A 20,604-nucleotide genomic window follows, 5' to 3' on the forward strand; every position below is an offset into this window, starting at 1 on the left:
ACAGTAATCTTCCTGAAACTCTCCTCTGATAAAACTCCCTGCTTAAATATTTGCAACATTTTCTCCCAAATCATAGCAGTATTTCCCCTTAACTTTTAAAGCACAGCACTCCACAAGAATACTCCATTAGGATTTCCCACCGCTACGTGGTTTTGGATATGCTTAGACAGGCTGCTCCATTTTGCTTGAATATCCTTTTTCTTTCCCCAAAATTGTACTCATTAATCTAATTTAATTTCCTATGTTTCTAAAATTAGTTTCATTTCAAGCTAGACAAAACAGTATATAGGATCATCATAAAATATTTTAAAGAATAGATGGACATGAGAATAAAATTGAATACTCTTTAATTTTTACATCAAGACATCATGTCTATTGGCATTTTGTTACAATATTCTTATACTTTCTAAAAGGCATCATCAGTATCTAAGACTATCTCATAGCTATATTTTCATTACAGAGATGAATACTATTTTCACTTCATGCATCATACTTTGATTCTCTGAATTTATATGCCACTCACCTCTGTGATCACACTCAACACTGTGTGTGAGATGCAATTATATAGAACAATATACAACAATTGTCTATTTGCAACTATTAGAATTAAAATCAATTTCTATGATGTTTAAAGGTTTTATAGTTAAATTTGCTATAGCATTTCCTTTCATAGAAAAACTGAGTGAACTTCTCATGTAAATAATCAGATCATATATTTAATACCATATATTTATATTATCATATGAATTAATACTTAAATACATTAAATTAGATAAGATTCTAGAAAGAAAAATAGTTCCAGAGAGAAGACAGTGTCATCATGAAACTCCATAAGGTGATCCATGGGCTCTGATTCATAATTTTACATGCTGTTTTTGATTTCTAAATAAGTATACACCAAGATGGATGTAGTCAAAGACAGCTAGGAGCTTGTCTCTCCTACTTTAATTGCCAAAAATCCTCTATATTGTAGAGATCAAGGTTACTCAAGAAAGTATAACTCAACCATGATTTTTCACCTATGTTTCTATATCAACATTGCTAGATAATATAAACTACAAAAATTTAAATAATAATGTGTATAGCAGAAGTAATTAAATTATTCACACAATGAAATGTCTTAATTAAAATAATGTAAATACAACTAAATTGCATGTTTTAATAGTTTTCTCAGACACTATGAAAGTACTAAAATGATTCTTATTAGAACAAGATAATCTTACTATTCGTTTTAATACATTTTAGTTTTTTCCTTTAGCATTTGATTTAGTAATAGATATAGCACAAAGAAATTGGTGTACAGATTCATTCAGAATTTTTTGAATAGATTTTTTTTCTCAAATGGAGTTGTCCTTCAAAATCTGTCTTCAAAATACAAATAGAGCATATATTTTGTTTTTCTAATGTATTACAGAAATAATGCACTAATAATTCATCACAGGATATCATGCTAAATTTTCCCTTAAATTAGTTTCATATGAGTTTTAAGGAATAGGAAATAGACTCTTTTGAAAATAGTAAAAAACAATTATATTGGAAAAATCTATTTGTTGGTAGAATTTAAAAATGCAATTGCTTGCTTCAGAGGACTAATGGCACTTGATGAAAATATTCTGTTCTTTATTTAGCAAACAATAATTGGATATCTACATAATATCAGACACTGCTGAAAACAAGTCCTTCTCTACAGTTGAAAACATATCACTATTATTTTTAAGCAATTTAAGTAGACAAATAACAATAATAATATATGAGAGTTAAGATAACTGAACATGTTTACATGAAAACAGAATACTGGAAAAGGTGATCAGTTGTTCACGCCGACGTAGGTTTATTAATATACACCATCTCCTCTTTGTAAAGCCTGTGAACAAAAAAAAAAAAAAAGGAAAGAAAAGTTGAAATATCTTCAAGGGGAATTTGTAAAACTAATAGATTTATTTTCCAACTCTCTTTCAAATACTTTTCATTAATAAAAGGCAGCACGTTCCAGAATACTGAGGGACCACTCTGTGATTCTTTCTATCTCTGTTCTTTGTTGTAAATTGGATTCTGCACTTCAAAAAGAAACACTGAAATCTCAACTCCTAGTCCCTCAGAATGTGATATCATTTGGAAGTAGAATTGTTGAAGATGCAATGTATTAAGCAGGATAATATTATACTGAAGCATGGTTCTTAGTCCAGCGTGACTGCTGTCCTTATAAAAAGATGATGAGAAGATAGAGTAGAACAGAGTACCATTTTACATGGAGGTAGAGGAGCTGCAAGCCAAAGGCCATCAGCAACACCAAAAGCTAAGATAAGGAATAGAAATTATTCTTCCCTGGAACATTGGGAGAACATAGTCCAGAGAACAATTTGATTTTGGACTCCTGGCTTTTAAAATGGTGAGACAATAAACTGTTGTATAAGTCATCTGGTTGGTGGTGTTTTTATAGAAATGCTGGAAAATTAATACACTCTCCAACATTATGGAAAAGTTTTCATCTTGAGATGGAGGTGCCAAGAAAAAGAAAGCATTTTCATTCCGGACCTAACTCACAGTTGTCAAAAATGTTTTGCTGTGTTAGGGAGTGTTTTGCTGAGGTCAGGGAGTTTGTAATTGCATCATAGGTTCAGTCCATGTTGAGTAAAACCAGCATCCATATACAATTATATTTATTTTCAGAAAAATATTTTTATTCAATCTTCAATTATATCTCATTTCGTAAAAGGGAAACATATTTTAAAAACAAGGGTAACATGGTTAGAGGAATATAAGTATTCAGATATTTAAATATGGATAAAAATATATATTGAAAAGAGTGGCTATAAAATATAATTTTTAAAACATTTTACAGCATTACATAAGTGGTTAGAAATGGAACAAAGGATACTGCACTAATTAAGATGGATTTAAAAAAATTTATATGTTTGTTTACAATTATAGGTAGCCAGAAGAAATAAAATATCTAAACATAAATTATATAGTTTATCTCAAGGCTCTAGAAATGGATTCTACAGATATCAACTTGTTATATATAATTTTTATAAAAGAAATATCTTTCAATTTTTGTACTAGAATAAAATATTAAGCAATATTTCAAAAATGTTTCTATAAATCGGGCTACAATACACATTATATAAAATGTATTATACTAGCCCTGTTTAAGTGTATACTACTGTTACATATATTCGTGTTATAACAACTTGCCCCAACGAATAGAAACATTTTGTACCACACACATGAAGTAACAAACTAAAATGAAAAATAGAAAAAAAATGATGTGGTTGTGTGACCAATTTCCAAAACTTTTTCATCTTGTGAACCTGGAACTCTGAACCCTCACTAAGCAATATCGCACTGCTTCTCCTCCCTTCCTGACAATTGCCACTTTATCTTCTGTCTCTCTAACTTGATAGACCTCATATAAGTGCAATTATAAATTGTGCTATGACTGCCTTCTTTTCTAAAAAGATGTGATATCTTCGGGCTCATGCATGTTTCAGCACTTCCTTTCTCTGTAGTCCAAATAATATTCCACTGTAAGTACATTCCACCTTTTACTTACCTGTCTACAGCTGCTGGAAATTTTAAGTTTGCTTTAACTTCTTGGCTATTTTAAATAATGCTGCCATGAATATCCATGTGCAAGTCCCTCTGATTTCAGCTCATTTGGATATGTACCTGGAAGCATAATTGCTGAACCAGATGGCAATTCTATGTTTAATTCTGAAAAACTTTCATGCTCATCTCAGCAGTGGCCGTACCACACTCTATTCCCAACCACTGTCCACAAGGATTCCAATTTCTCCACATCTTCAACTGTTTATTTTTTTTTCTGACAGTAGCCATCTAAACAAACTTAGAAGTGATATATCATTGTACTTTTAATGTGCATTTACCAAAGTATTAGTGACGCTGAGCATTCTTTCATGTACTTTTTGGAAATTTGCATATTGTCTTTTGAGAAATGTTTGGTGTCCACTTTTAATCCAACAATTTGTCTTTTTTTGTTCTTACTGAATTCAGGGATTATTTTCGTATTTTAGATATTAACTCATGGCAGCCCTATGATTTACCAATATTTTCTCTCATTCAGTGTTACAGACTGAATTGTGTCTTCCTTGAAATTCGTATATGGAAGGGCTAAACATCAATACCGCATACTATGTTTGAAAACAGAGTTTTTAAAGAGATAATCAGAGTACAATGAGGTCTAATTGGTGAAACTTAATCCCATATGACTGGCATCCTTTTCGAAGAGAAAATGAACATACTGACATGTAAGCGAATAGAGGACAGGCCATGTAACCACAAAGTGAGGAGGCCATCCTCATGCCCAGGAGAAAAACCTGCCAAACCTGCCCTATTTGCACTTTGGGCTCTAAATTTTACAATAATAAATTTCCGTTGTTTAAGCCACACAGACTGTTATTTTGTGATGATAGCCCTTACAAGCTAGTACAATATAAGTAACATTTGTAATTTTTTATGGTATACTTTGGTGCACAGATTGTGAAAGTAATTTTGCAAAAGAAAGGTGAGATCAGTTTACATTATATAATCATGCATTGTTTTTGAATTCTACTGCTTTATTCTTTTGATTAAGAGATAGGTCTGAATAATCAGACATACTTAGTATTGATTTCCAGTTTTGCTATACATAACCTATGTTATCTTGGGTAAGTTTCTTAACCAAAGTTAACAATTCCCAGTTTGAAAATGAGAATACTATTCATTATATAAATGTTGCGGTTATTCAAATAATGTATGTGTAACTGATACAATTTCAACTTCTTTGTATTATTCAGTAATGCAAAGATGTATTTTCATACAATGATTTTCTCTATCCTTTGAGGCAAAACACATTTGAAAAATAGTCAATTGTAGAACATGTAGTTCTTTCAGACTTTTAACCTAATTAAGTAGCATTAGTTTAACCATAGGGATTTACATAGTGCCGGGCCCTGGCAGAGGGTGTTGACAGCTCAGTGTGGGTCTCTGTGGGATGTTTTCTGACCCTTGGATGCGGCTGAACAACTCAACTGGCATGCGCTGAGGACCTCCTCTCCTGGCCCTCTCTGATTATTAGTCATGGTGATCTATCTCCTCTTTCAGTTGACTTGGACCTATTCTTCCCTTCCTAACCACTCAGATTTTTCAGAATCCTAAAAAATATTCAAAACTCCAGAAACTCAATACTTTGATCAAATTTTTTCTGCTCCAACAAGTCATGATATGATCCCCACACTCTTCTTCCCACAAAAAAACTGACACACTGTAGTACAGCACCAAAGCCTGAGCCCCTACTCACCTTCTTCCTGAAGTGCAGGATTCTAGATCAATCCAACCGAAAGCTAATCTGGAGACTGGGCCAGGAATCTTGTCCTGTGCAGAGACTTTTATGGTGCCATTATTTCATCTCCGATTTTTCTCCTCTTCCCAGACTGTGGAATCTTGAATATGATCCAGGAGGTTGAGGGAGAAATTCAGCTCTGACTGTGTATTCTGTTTATTGTTGAGCTGGAAAAGCTCGGCTTTTGTTATTCATAGAACATATTAAACCTCTAAAAAAAAAAAAAAAACCCTTTTCCTCCATGATATAGACCCAAGTGTATATTTTAAGGCAATATATCCACAAAAAGCTCATACAGATTCTTGGTATTACTACTGTAAAAATTCTACCCTGAGATCAGTAAGTATAGAACAAGTTCCTGCTGCTCCCTGAATTTGAGTAGCGGGTAAGAAAGGAGAGGGAACTAGAAACACTAAACGTGAAAAACACAGTGTCTGCATAATTTTATTCTGCCATGCATGTGAAATACTGAGAGTAATGCCAACCACATTATATGCACTGATTTATTTTAAATCTGTAGGAGATTAGCAAAGCACATATTATCGTGTTTTTACAAGATAGGGAAATTGAAACACAAAGGCTTACTTAATGGCTAACAGTCTAGGGCCAGCGGTAGAAGCACAAAGGAAACAGGTTCCTGATACTTTTCTGTTTTCTTTCCAACTTATTGTTTGGCCTCAGGCAGTTGGATAAAAGTAACAGACATTAATTGGTCTCTCCTGTGTGCCAAGGCCACAGTTCATATTTCTGTCTTTCTTTTAAGTAAAAATTCAGCAGGTCTATCTAAATAAACTCACTGCTTTTGAAATCTTTTGTAAGTGATAGTCTCTAATATTACATCTACTTTAACACATTAACTTTTCGGTTGTATAACAGGATGTTCCATGAACGTACAAGCTTATGAATAATTTAGCACTTAAGTAAGGTATAGAAAAATAAAATTTAGGGTATAATTTGTGTGCATTTTGTTTTCAGCAGTCTCTACGGCTAAGAAAGTAGAACCTGAGAGAGGCCAGGCTTGGTGAGCACATGCCAATTAAAATGTATGCTAGTGGTGATCACATACACACTTCCAAGATGAGCAACAGTGTAAATAATAAAAAGTGTTGTATGAGATTTTTAATAGACAATGTGTGAAGCCAAATTCTACACATTTTGCTAGCTTGGTGAAATCTCCTTATGCCATCTTTAAAAGGCAAAAAGAGTTAGTGAGGTGGTAAATAAATATTTCACTGGCTCACATAGATTTTTTTTCGGGGGGGACACATGAGGGAATACAGAAATCCATTTAGTCAAAAGAAGGGACAAAAAATTGAAGTTCTCAATTTCCTGTGGGCTTGGTCAGTAAACCTAATATACCCATGCATTTCATTTTATAAGGGAGGACAAGATGTCCATGATTTTTAAAATAGAGAATTAATTAATGCTGAGCTTCTGTCAAAAATGCATATCTCAATTCTGCCTCTCCTTTTTGTCAGAAGGATCAATTCTTTTATATAACAAAAATCTTTTTTAAAAACCCAAGTATTTTCTTCTACAACATATTTAACTAGTATAAGGGCTACATAGCATACAAATATAAAATAATCATTTTATCTTTGCTTACATTAAAACTTCCTGTTACAGTGGACTTGCTGATGTTAACATATTGTCAATATACGAGAGAAACTCTTATCTGTTTCCTGAGAAGATAATGTGTCATCACGTGTCAGACATTCAGAAGCCACAAAATTGATTCTTGACTTTTAAGAAAAGTTGCTGAAAAAACCTTCTAAAACATTCTGATGATTTGGGAAGAAATGGGTTTTGGGAAGTCCGTATGGATTTGCCAAGCATAGGAGAAGCCATTTTATTCTGTTTTATCTTGTACAGCTTTTACCCAATACTAGTTTTTAATGAGTATTGAGACTTTGTCTTCTTTTAAAAATTTTTCCCATATATTCTGCATTCAAAGAATCAAGCAAATATACAATGAAAATATTTGAAAAAAATGTGTCTGCATCAAACATGTAGAGATATTTTTCTTATCTTTCCCTTACTAGATCATAACTATGTACACAGCAGTTATATTTTATTGAATGTTATAAGAACTCTAGAAATTATTTAAATAATATAGAAGATATATATGTTTGCAAATATTATGAAATTTTATATCAGGAAGTTGAATGTCTGTGAGTTTGGTGTCATAGAGGTAACAATTCATTCCTGGGTACCAAGGGACAACTGTATAGTCCCTCTGGGAATGTAAAGTTGCCAAGGAACAACATAATTGATTCTGTTACTTTCCTCCAGGGATCTGAGCCTGTTTCACCAGACCAGTGGTCCACAAAATTTCTAGAAGGACTTACAATTCATGCTTAAAGCTAAGACTCCAGTACCGTAATGGCCCAGAACAGTCATATGAGCAGACAATGGTAATTATTATTACTAATGTTCAACTACAATGAATTTGCTCTACAGTGAACTGTATCCTCTTTTGTTACTAGTTCCAAATGTGCCAGTGCCACATTGTGTCACAAACTTGACCATAATCAGTGTTATCCCTGAAAGCCACCTTCCTCTGTTCCAATCCTAAACCTCATTCCCATCAGCAAATCAGATTGTTCGTGTAGTTTTCACCTAAAATTGCATGCAGTTGTATCGAAGGCCCATGACTGAGCTAAAATTTTGAGACAGTAATTTTTAGTCTTTTTGAAGAGATGGGAATGATCGAGTGGGAAATTCTTAATTAGCAAAATTATTTAGACAGAGATGGGCAGTCAGAAAATATGACAACTAAAATATATATGATTTGGTTTTTTATAAATTAAATTATTTATTTGGTAGAATTTTAGATTCACATGCAATTTGAAGATATATATAAATAAATCCTATGTTGTCGTATCCAATTTCCCCCAGGATGTAGCACAATATCACAAGTGACATGGATATGGTGGAGATGCAGAACATTTCCATCAGTCTCTCGTGCTCCCTTCCTCTTCCCTGGCTTCTCTGCGGGACCCTCACATTCGTCCACCTGCATCCAGAGACCCTGGCAACTGCTAACCTGCCTTCTATTATTATAATTTTGTTATTGTAAGAATATTTTATAGATGGAATTATGCAATCTGTGCATTTTGGGAATTTTTTTTCACTCAGAATAATTTCCTGTGGATTCATCCAGCTTTTCTGGGTATAAATATATCTTCCTTTTCACTGTTGAATAATATTTCACAGTTGATTAAACATTCACCCAAAGAAAGACCTCTGAATTTTTTCTAGTTTTGAACAACTATGAATAAAATAGCAATGATAATTTACTTTCATTTTTTCTGGAATGAGTTGCTGGGTTACAAACAATAGCAGAATTTATTGTTTAAAGAGGATTTCAGATTGTTTTCTAGGGTGGCTGTACATTTTAAATTCTCAGCAGCAGTGTGTAAAGTAGATATAATATATATGTATGAATGGTCTAGTTGCTCAGGATCCTTGCTAACATTTGCATTACCATAAGTCTTTATTAAAAAAGGCTATTTATATGGACATGTAATAATAGTCACAGCTTTCATTTTGCATTTCCCTAATGAGAAACAATGCTGAGTATTTTTCTCATGCTAATTTGCCATCTGTATGTTATCATTAGTTTTTATGTCTTTTGGCCATTTTCTCAGAAGCTTATTTGTGAGATTTTTTTTACTGTCAAACATTGCGAATGTTTTACATATTCTACACAATAGTCTTGCCGGGTGTGTAGTTGGAAAATGTTTTCACCTCTTTTACCTGCAGTTCATATCAACGCTCTTAACAGAGCCTTTTCTAGTACTATTTCATGAGCTACTGTCATCGGGGAGCCTGCTTCTAAAAGGGGCTTGCCAACTAAACATTACTGTTTGCTCCCTTCACTCTCTGGAGCTAGATTCCAGATTCTTCTTGTCTCAAACAGAGAACTGAACAGAACTAGCATAAAGCAGTGGCCAAGTTTATTGAAGAAAGTAAAGTGAAAAGTGGGAATAAAAAGCAAAGCAAATTTGGGCTAAATAATAAGAGGAAAAGGACCCTGGAGAAAGCAGGATGGGCTACTGCAAAGCAAGTCACCATAGCAAGTCCTCCTTAGCCTCTGTGTCTTTTGCACAGTTTGAACGTTGAGGAAATCCATGAGAACCTCCACACATGGGTGCTGAGAGGCAGTGCTGGGATCTCACGCGTCAGGCTGACTTCAGGTTCAGGCCGTCCTATTGAAAACCTGCTAGAGTCTCTGAGAGACGTCCACGTGCAGAGGTTTGGGATCTTACAGTTAACGAATCATGCCTAATTCCCCAGCCAGCTTTCCCATGCCCTAATCTCCTATCTTGAATACTGTTTATCAAAGTTTCCTTCCCTGAATTGTGCTTTTGATGTCAAATGAAGGACAGTCCTGGATCTCAAGATCTCAAAGATTTCTCCCACTTTCAAACATTCCATAGATTTAAACCCTTGCATGGTGTTGATTTAATATTTATACAAAGTATGATATAAGTATCTATTTTTCTCCTCCTCCTCATTTGTCTTCCTCCCTCCTTCTCCCCTTCCTTTCCCTCTGCCCTCTTCACCTTCTTACCAATGAATATCCAATGAATCCAGTACCATCTGTTGAAAAAGTTACCTTTCCTTTAATGTGTTGCTTTCAGTCTTGGTCAGCAATCAGTTGGGTATATTTGTTTGGGCCTATTTCTGGGTCTGGTGCATTAATAAGTATGTCCATTCCTCTATCAATAACACAGCTTTGATTATTAGAATTGTATAACATATTGTTAAATTCAGTAGAGTTCCATTCAATTTACTCTGTGTCTTTTGGAAATATTTAAAATATTTTCAGCAGTAACTTCCTCAAGTACTTTCTTTGCCCTTTGTTCTTCTTTTGTCCTTCTAATACAATTAAGACACAAATGTTAGATTAGTTATAGTCCCTCAAATACTCGGAGCTCTGTTCATTTTTTTTTTTTTTTTCTCATACTTTTCTCTTTCCTCAGGTAGGGTAATTGCTATTGTTCAGTATTCCAGTTGACTGATTCTTTCCCCTTGTCTCCTCCACCCTACTGTTGGTACCATGTCAGCTATCTATTGTGGTTTTTATTTTGTTTTGGGGGGCTTTTTCGTATTAAGTTCTAAAATTTCCATTTGTTTTGCATTTTTTACCATTTTTGATGAAGTATCCTATTTTTTCATTTATTTCAAGTGTGTTTGTAATTACGTGTTGAAACATTTTTATAGTAACTGCTTTAAAATCATTATCTACTACTTTTTTATTTAAAAGGAAAAAAGCTATGGAAACAATGATATAAAATTTCACAATGGGAATTTTAATAACTTTATCATCTCAGTATTTGTGTCCATAATTTTCTTTCAAAGTTCAATTTTAGTTGTGATGAAAGTAACATTAAAACATGAATGTTGGGTATTATGAGTTTTTGGGTCTTTAAGACTTATTTGCAAGGGAAATAGAGACTTTCATGTTAGTATCAACAGGTGGTGGTGGATGTCCAGGCCCAGCCTGGTATCTGTTGAGACTGGAAAGGAGGGAGACCAACTCTTCCTAGATAGTGGTGAGGTGAGGTTCTGTCTACCCTGGAGTTTCTCCTGTGATATTAAACTGGCCAAAACGGTAGGATTTATTCTTTGCTGCCTTCTCTTTGTCCTCCATCAGATGGTGTTGCATTGCCTCTGGCTGCATTAACTGACAGAGTCTCAGCAGGGAAAGGAAAGGCACCACCTAACTGAGGGGTGGGACCATAAATCCTGGATCCTCCCGAGGTCACCACTGATGCCGTCTTGAGCAAAGGTGCTTTATTTCCACTCAGCTGGGATGAGCTTTCAGCTTCTACCCATTTCCCACTGTGCCAGCCAGGAGAGTGGACTAGGGCTCCTCCTCGCGGCATCCCAGTTAAGAAGGCATCACTCACACCTCTTCTTGGCCCCTGGAAGGGCAAATTATTGTTATTTTTCCTCTGATGCTTTGATGGAGCAGACAAGTTATAATCTAAAAGGTAGTCTGCCCTTTTTCTTGTCTTTTTCCTTTGTTGGAGTTGGATTGGTTGATTGACTGATTTTTTTGTTTGTTTGTTTGTTTATTGTCTGAACATATTGATGGATGTGGGCTTCTGACTTCACTTCCAAAATTGGGTAGATGAAGCTAACAAGAAAACCTGAGGAATAACACCGGAGTGATTCCTAAGTCCTGAGGTTCTTAGCCATTATTTCTTCTTCTCTCCAGTTTTCAGTTTATTTTGCATGTAAGTGCTATAACTTTCAGTTGTTTTTGAAAAAAGATAAAAGGAAAATGTGCCTACTCCTTCTCAGAATTGAAGTTCTGGGAGTGAAATTTTAAATAGTACTTGAAAAAATGCACTCTAATGGAAATTCTGGCTTGTTTGTTTTCTTGGTTTTGTTTTGTTGAAACAGAGTCTTACTATGTAGTTTAGGCTGGCCTGGAACTCTGTATAGTCCAGGAGGCCTTGAAGTCTTATTGGTCCTCCTGCCTCAGCATCCTGAGTGCCAGGATTTAAAATGTGCACCACCATTTATTTATTAATAATTCTACAACACAGTATTAGTTTCAAATTGAAATTACTATTAGAAGACCTTCATGTGAAATTATTTTTGGAAAATCTCATGTAGAAAATGCAATGCATTAACAATATTCTACGATTAAAAGCCTGTTAACCCCATGTTAATGTATTTATAATTTTTCTAAAATTTATTTACAGACAACTGTTGACAGACTGTTTGTACTCTAAAATGATCATCCTGCCTCTTCTTGTGGGAAAGGACAGAATCATATAACATGGAAAATATCTTTGTACCATTAGTTTGAATTAAGTGATTTTCCCAAGGCTTTCTCAATGTTTGGTTGTTACTGTACAAGTCCGGCAATCCAGTTAGCAAGGTGAAAGTCATCCAGAGAACTGTCCTAGGGAAATAAAGATGTTGAGTAGTGCATTGAAACTCACAAAGGAGTCAAAATTTGTACCATATCACTGCTCTCAATAACGATATGCATTCCAGATGAAGATTTATAATGATTTCTGCCCATGCAATTTTCTCTGCTAAGAGGTATTATTTCTTCAAGATGATATATATCGACAACTAAACCGTAATAGATACCTAGGGCAAAAAAAGTTGTGAATGATGAGAAAAGCCATATATTGTACAGATTCTGATGGTCAGTGTAATTCCAAAAGGACATAATCTATTTTAGGGTCATATTTTGTGTTACATTTACTCAAGAACAAGATTCTGAAGGAAAAATATCCAAATGATAAAATAACTGTTTTTTCCTAGTTATCTCAGTTTTGAGTTTATATAAATAATGCCTTAGGTTAACATCTATTAACATCAACTTTGTTATGCAATACATCATAGATAAAAATGCACTGACACATTAAAGAGGAACTAAAAGTGGAAAAGGGGAAGGTAATTATAAAGACCTCAAAATATTTTCTGAAAGTATGACTTAGAATCAAGCAATGAAGGTTTGGTTTGGAATACGTAGCTTCAGCAATGCGCAAAATTATTTTCATGCTTTTTCAGCATCTGTTTGCAGTCACAAAACTATTGGTGAGAAAAATTTTTACATTTTCCAGTTAATTGATTTGTGTCCTTTATTTTACTGCAACAGTTTGACATGCCAGGGTCACCAAGTGAGGTAATATAAGCAAGATTTTATATTTCGGATATGAAGAGTTAACAGTGATCTTTTTGTTGATAATGTTCGCATCCTATGAACCTGAACACGTCTTTGTTTGCATGCTAAATCATCTGCACTGTCCTACCAAATGACTCAATTAACTTCATAGAAAATAATATTTTTTTTTCTTTTAGCAATTGCTCACTTCTTTTCATAAATATCTTAATTACCCGGGGGAATCCTTACTAATATTAAAGCTTACTGTGTGTAAACCTTTCTGAGTAGAGTCAAATACATATACTCATTTTATTCCTGTGCTCTCATGCCTTCTTACATATTTAAAATGTCCCCAACTTACACTTTTCAGCCTCATTTTGGTTCAAAAGCATTAACACATTCAGTAGGAACCCATATGTCACATTTCGAAGTTTGATCTTTCCTTGGGCTCTCTAATAGTGCTGGTATGAAGCCACAACTCCTGGTCACCTGTACAACTACAGCACAACTTCTGGAACCTATTGTGTTGCTAGTGTTTTGTTTTCTTTTAGTTATGTTCTGTACTTTCATATCCTATTTTGACTACAGAAAGCCCATCTCTGTTTACTGTACCACACAAGTATTCTGGTTTTCTTTCAATTTCAGTACATTTGGTAAATAAGACAGTCAGCACTTTATCACAAAATATACATTGTTAGATGATTTTGGCCAAGTGTAGGCTAATGTAAATATAATGAGTAAAATTAAGATGGTCTTGCGTATGAGCTATGTTAAATGTGTTAAAAGTTGCATTTTCAACTTTATATTTTTAGTTTTTCATGATATCAAAGCTTACTGTGTGTAAGACTTTCCCAGTAAAGTCAAATAAATATACTCCTTATTGGGAGGTAACCTCACTGTAAGTTGAGAAGCATATATATTTAAAAAAATCTCAACTGCAAGTGATTTTTATCTCCCAAGGAACATTAGACCATGTAATATTAGGCAGTGTCTACAGATGATTGGATTTTCACTGCTTAGGAGAGTGCTAGAAAGTACGGGGCGGAAGCCCAAGATGCTAAATAATTTATGACCCACAGGGAAGTCCTTATGAGAATTACTCAGCAAAAATTTCAACAATATGATAGAGAAATCTTGGTCTAGAATAAGTCATCTAAACAAGGCCTGTGTTTTCCACTAAAGAGGCTTTGTGGCCTTAGTATCTGCTTGCCATCATAGTAACCAGCTTGCTTACTAGCTGCCTGCTATCATCAGCTGTTTTTCATGCCGCATTGGCAGAGCTCAGCGGACCTCAGATGCTCTGTTACTCTGGATTTGAAAAATAAGCCCCTGGCTTCCACATCATCGCCATCAGAAGTGGAGAGGACACTGCAGAGCTCCACAGACTACTGGTAAGAAGTCCATTCTTCCCTTCAGAAGTCAGGCCTCATTGCCAATCTATGTGTTAACATTCTGAGAAATAATTCCGGTAATTCTCTTTATTCTTGCTCCTCACAAGAACTCAAGGACTCCCATTGTCCTAATTCTGCAGATTCTGATCTACATTTTATTCCTGACTACCCTTTTCCATTCTTCCACAGCACCCAAAACTCCTCTTTGACTGTACTCTTTAGAATTTAATGTCAGTAATCAACAAGCCCCGATATCCCCACATTTGTACTCTTTATTTTGAGAAGATTGTTTCCTGAACCTTTTCCTAGATGTAATTTTCTAGTTCTTCTGCATGGTATTGCTCTGCTTACAGGGATCTTCCTTTTCAGAAATTTTCTTCTGGTTACCTAGCTTCAAATTATGTAAAACCAGATGATGCTTCCTTCATATGACAACCACCTACTAAGCTTTCAGCAAAGATTTTCTTACTTTATAACACTATATACCCTACAAGGTGTATATATTTTGTAGTACTTTGCCTTCTTGATTCCTTGATCATTTTTGTACAGTGTTTTAGTTGATGAATGAAGACTTTTATACTGTTCTTTGCTTATCTTCTTATTCCCATGCAATATTTTGGGCAACATAGGTATCAATTCTTCAGTTTCTCTATGATCTCTAATTTGTCTATCCTACTTCATGAAAAGTCTTTCTTGATCATTCTCTGATTATCCTTCTGTACTATCTTTTAACTAATTAAAATTCACTATCCATTAACCAATAATCTCATCATGACATCATGCCCCTCTGATATCATTTAATTTATTTAATAATTCTTTGTTTTACTTTTATTTTTCCTTAGTACATGTTTGCAACACATAATGATTACATTCTTTATGGGGAACTGGCATGTGTATATAACATTTCTCAATTAATTTTTTTAATCCCTCTCCATTTCTTGGTTTCCTTCCCTTTTGCAATAGATCTTTCTCCCTGACTGCTTTTATCTTTTATTGTGATTTATCTTTTGGGTTTTAATATTGGAGAAAGTATGAAATATTTAACCTCATGTGTCTGATTTATTCCACTTAATGTTGTGGTCTTAAGGTGCATTCATTTTCCTACAAATGACTCAAGCTTATCTTCTTAATGGTAGCATAGTGTTCTATTGTGCAGAAATAAAACACTTCCTTTATCTGTTTATCTGAGGGGGGACATAAAGGCTGCTTCCCAGATTAAGCTATTATGAATTATACTTTTATAAGCACAGGCATGCATGTATCATTGTAATATGATATCTTTACTCTTCTAGAAAGATATCTAGAAAGGGAATAGCTAGGTTGAATGGAATTTCCAGTTAGTTTTTTGAGGAATCTCCATACTGATTTGCATAATGGGTTATACTTGTTACATTCTCACATCCCTCAAGCCTCACCAGCATTTCTTAATTATAATCCTCCCCTTGTTTCTGAACATTCTCTAGTGGCAAAAACTCCAACCACATTTCAACTCAAGTTTCTACCTACATTTACCTGCAAGCAAGTTCTTTTCCCAAGGGAGGAGTAATAACATTTTGGACACTACAAAAATTATGGGTTATCTTTTTTATTTTTAAAGAGCTACTTGTTAAACATTTGCAGCACTGGTTTTCTCTTCAATCCTATTTTGACACCAGTTGTCCGTGTTGAATTTTGGGGGACATATTTTAAGGAAGGTCTGCCTGTAGAAAGTTCATTGAGTTCTTGTAAAGAATATCTGTAAGGAATTGAGGAAGCAAGACTGGAGAAGTTAAAATATATTGTGGTCATGCAAAATGTCTCAGACAATCTCCTGATGACCTCTAGAGTTAAAGAGACTTACAGAGAGGTCCCGAACTGAAACTGACATGCTATGTTTCACGCACACATAGTGAAAAAACAAAGATCTGCCTGTCTCCATAGAGTAAGTAACTTAGGGTGGTGCAACTCTTTTTCAGGAGAGGTGAATGTGCAGAGAGGAACTCAGCTGAAGCCTTAATTAGCTGAAACTTAAGCCTGTAATTCCTAGAGAAATGAGTGTTTGGGTCGTAAAAGTGGGATGTGAACAATTGTGCGCACACTTCTGTGCCAGTAAGTATTCACCTATCACTTTATTTAAAGTACATTCTTCACGTTTGCTAAATAAATTTTCTCTATTATGATTCTCTAAAAAATTTTTTTATCATATTATGGAAATTTCTAAATGTGTGGTTTTAAAACAGATGGTATTAATGTGTGTTCCTCATGAACAAAGAAACCCATTATCCTGCACTTTCACAATCATTAGTCATTATTAATATTTGCATGCATGATAGATAAAAAATAAGCTGCCATTTTTCTTACCAAAAAAATTGAATACAGTGACTATATTTATCTATTGCATTTCTTAGACTGAGAATCACTGAATATTTTTCCTTATTGACTTACAAGGGCTTCCAAAATATGTATTAAGATTCTATCTCTTTTTTCAGTTATATAGTTCTTTCTTTCAATTATTACTATTGTTATTTGCTATAAAAAGTGTTTTTTATTCATTATGTTATCAAAACATTTAATAGTTTTTCTTACAGGTTCTCATTTTGTTATTTAAAAAGATATCTACTGTGTTTGAGCAACGAGTACTGTGATAATCATGCAGACAATTTCCAAAAGTACCATCGATTGGTTGAAATATGGAAGGCATTATAAGAAATAAAACCATGATTAATTGGCCCGACATGGTGATGCGTGACTCAGGAGGCTGAGGCAGGAGGATCTCTGCAAGTTTGAGGCCAGTCTGAACTGCATAGTAAAACCCTGTCTCAAAAAGGTAAATTTTAATAAAAAAAAAAAAAAATTAAAACTCTTCCTTGCGTAAAGTTGGGTATGAAACTAACCACCATGAAAAGCAAAGCTTATTTGCTGATTTTTAAAAGGTCTGTACATCTGCATCATTAAAATATCTGATATTCATTTTAAAGGTCATTTGAGAGATATTCTCAACCACTAATTAATTTCTAGGTATTAGACATTTCACCGCAATCAACTATAATATATTCATTAAAAATTTTATTGTAATGAATAGATTACCGAAGGTAGCTGTGTAGCATTAATAATACTTTAAACCTGATATACAATCAAGCCTTCAGAATTTTCTTATCTTTTCATTATTTTCATTTATCTACTTGTTTTATCCCACAATAAACTCATTAAGGCTAAGAATTAGATCTTATCCAGGTATCTATATACTGTGAGGTGTTTAAGCATCTTGTTGCACATTACCATTATAATCACTACTGATAAAGCTTTTGTTGATTTCATATCATATTCCAAGCACTATCCTAAGTGCTTTGATTATTAATTTGCATAATCGTTTCTTCTCTGCAGTAGGTTTACTATTACCCACACTTTATCAGATGAAAAAAGTGGGGAAGCTGAGTTTAAGAAAACCAAAAGTCTGATCCAGGTTAGTCTCACTCTTCTGCCCGCATTTTTAAAAAAATTGTATAATTTACTTTATAGTTTAATCTTTGCACATTTTCTATATATTCTATAATATTCTTGAGCAATGTGGATGAGAGAAAAGAAATTAAACAGTATTTAATTTGATAGGAAAAAATTGCATTCACTAGTGATAAATCCTTAACATCTAAATCAGCTGTTTTAAACAGAAAAACAAAGGTAGGAGGAGTTCTCCATACTCCCAGACTTTTTTTTTTCCACTGTTTTTCTCCTTAGATAGATAGACAGGAGCATTAATTTTGAGCACTTACAAAAATAAGTGTTTTATAAACTCATTTTAAAAATAATTCCAATATTGCTGTTTTAGATAGAACCACTGAGCCCTCAAGATAATTTATACGTGTGTTTTGGGATTTACCTTGATAACTTCTCAATTATGATTAAATCCCTAAAATTTAGTTGTTGGGAAAGTTTAGTAAGTTATTTTGACCAGTGATAAAAGATTCACTTACAAAGTGAGCAATGCATTATTACTGAGACAAATATCAATTTAAATGAGTGTCAAATTATAGTTCCTTATTCTAAGACTAGAAGCAATTGATATGATCATCCTACACTTGAGAGAAATTTTCCTTTGCATAATCATTCAATCATAACTAAAGCAGTACAGCTTTAGTTGCTTATTTCCTTTTCATATGCACTCAAATCTAATTGCAATGCATAGCAATGAGAGAAGCAATCATCTTTCAGATACATCCATTATCTTTGCAAGACTTATCTGATTAATAGTTCTTGTCCTGTTTCAGGGAGAACTATCTGCTCTTTCTGTTGAAAGGCACATTGTCCTCATTCTGTTCAGAAGTAACCAAGTCTTTTTATTTTTCCGCAGATGATACCATTGAAGCCAAATATTCTACAAGTGCATCAGCAGATTCAAACCTTTTCTGTTATTTTCTATGATGACTCCACTTCAGAAATTTCCATCGTAGACAATTCTAGCATCCATGCTGATACTATACATGACCTTCCTTTCGTTTTTTTCAGTGTGACTTGTAAGCATAAGGGAATGACATCTGTCACTTCAGTCATTTCAAAAGAGGCTGAAATATCCCCAGGGAGCTGTCAGAACAATCAACCCCTCCTTCAGGAAATGAGAGGAAATGCCAACCCAATGGAAATTTATTCATTCCATGTTTGAAGGCTGCTGAAATAACAAAAGATCTTGACAGGCAAACCTATCTTATACAAAGAAACTCACGTTGGGGCAGGGAATGCCATTCCAGCTAGCACCAAGGAGTACTTTGTTGATAGCATTCTCAGAGAAGGAAAAAGGCAACGTAGGAAACACAAAATAATATATGTGGCAATAAAAGTTTTCCTTATCCTGATTCCTTGAAGGAAATCTCCTCAAAGTAGGCCTTGGAGACAAGCAGGTCAACAGTTTCTGCGTCAGAGCAAATGCTTTATCAAAATTACATTGTGTTGGGAAATCCCTCTGCTCTGGTTCCATGAGTTACAATAAGGTCTGCTGCAAGAGCACAGCCACTCCCAAGATGAGGACAGATAGCGATCTTCACGTCTCAGAGCTGCAGGAAAACTCAGGATTGAAACTCTTAGTCATTTTCCATAGAAACATTTTCTGTGCTGACCCTGAGATAATGTTCAAGACCTTCCTTTAGTCAAGGTGGCGCTTCCAGCTGGGTGAGGGAAGAACATTTGTCTTTTCATTTCCTGTATTACACTGTGGCTATAGTCTCTGAATGCTAATGCTCTGTCCATCCCTGAAAGGGGATTTCTCCCTATGTGTGAGTGTGTGTGTGTGTGTGTGTGGGGGGGGTGTTCAATAGTATTTTATGTATGATAAGAGAGAATAACACAGATTTGTAATTCTCCTCTGCCAGAGAAGAACATAGACCCTTTACCCAATTTTCTCAGCCTGTTTTCTTGGCATAGTTTGTATTTTGGTCTTCTTTTGAAAGTTCTTTCCAGTATATTTAAAATAAAATTATATTTGCCAAAAGCAAAAATGAATTCTGCGTGAAGAATGCAACTTAGAAATTTTGTTTGACTCTCCATGGTACTTGTCTCTTCTACATATTTCAAACACAAAATTGAATCTTGAGTCTTACCAGTTTCTAACGTGCAGATCTGCCCTCTGGAGTTCAGCCCTGTCAGCCACCACCATCATTTATTGACTACACACAATTAGCTAAACTGTTCTCCTGAACCATATGAGCAACAGGCCATGGGTTCTGGAGGCCTTTCCAAGCAGCTCTGCTGGCCCAGCAACCTTCAGTTGCTTATGCTAAATAAATTTCTGGTTTACAACATGACTCTGAGTCATGGTGCCCTGAGGTCTGGCTGCTGGAATGTCTTGGAAGAGGAGCATTTTGGTTTTGCTGGGCAATCTCCTTTCTACCAGGGTAGATCTACATCCCTTTCTTGGTTGCTTGGGGCAGAAACCTTTTATTTCAGCGGCAGAAGGAGTGCATGTCCTCAGCAAATATCCCCAGCATAACCTGCAGTTGCTCCCACCAGAGGAAAACCTGAGAGTGAACCTTACTGGCAGATACTCTGAAGGTTTTGTTTTGTTTCATTTTGCTTTGTTGTGTGTGTGTGTGTGTGTGTGTTTGTGTGTGTGTGTTTCCCACTTGTGACAGAACACAGGCGGGGACTGCTGGGAGCTATGCTGGGGACAAATTTTCATGGCAGAGTCCCAGGTGATGGATAAAAGGGGCTCTGAACCTGAGCATCTTAAAGAAATACTAGGAGATTAAGGGTGTGGTTTCAAGAAA

At 34.8% G+C, this 20,604-nt stretch overlaps 2 long non-coding RNA genes across 4 annotated transcripts; one reads left to right on the forward strand and one right to left on the reverse strand.

Moving 5' to 3' along the window:
• Positions 1–330: 330 nt before the first annotated feature.
• LOC134472673 (uncharacterized) lies at positions 331–5,957 on the reverse strand. Its single transcript, XR_010042587.1, has 2 exons — positions 5,300–5,957; positions 331–1,864 (listed from the first exon to the last, which is right to left on the reverse strand). It is a non-coding gene; the product is annotated as an uncharacterized LOC134472673 (long non-coding RNA).
• A 1,679-nt stretch (positions 5,958–7,636) lies between these two features.
• Positions 7,637–19,836, forward strand: LOC134472674 (uncharacterized). Of its 3 annotated transcripts, none has more exons than XR_010042588.1 (6): positions 7,637–7,755; positions 14,259–14,371; positions 16,327–16,459; positions 16,927–17,177; positions 17,735–17,813; positions 18,699–19,836. It is a non-coding gene; the product is annotated as an uncharacterized LOC134472674 (long non-coding RNA). The 3 variants fall into 3 exon arrangements; XR_010042589.1 differs by having other exon boundaries at positions 16,939–17,177; XR_010042590.1 differs by lacking the exon at positions 7,637–7,755 and adding an exon at positions 9,430–11,589.
• Positions 19,837–20,604: the final 768 nt, after the last annotated feature.

Source organism: Cavia porcellus, unplaced genomic scaffold, assembly GCF_034190915.1.
Source record: "Cavia porcellus strain 051 isolate PalLab524CR breed Dunkin Hartley unplaced genomic scaffold, mCavPor4.1 scaffold_24, whole genome shotgun sequence".
Lineage (NCBI taxonomy): Eukaryota > Metazoa > Chordata > Mammalia > Rodentia > Caviidae > Cavia > Cavia porcellus.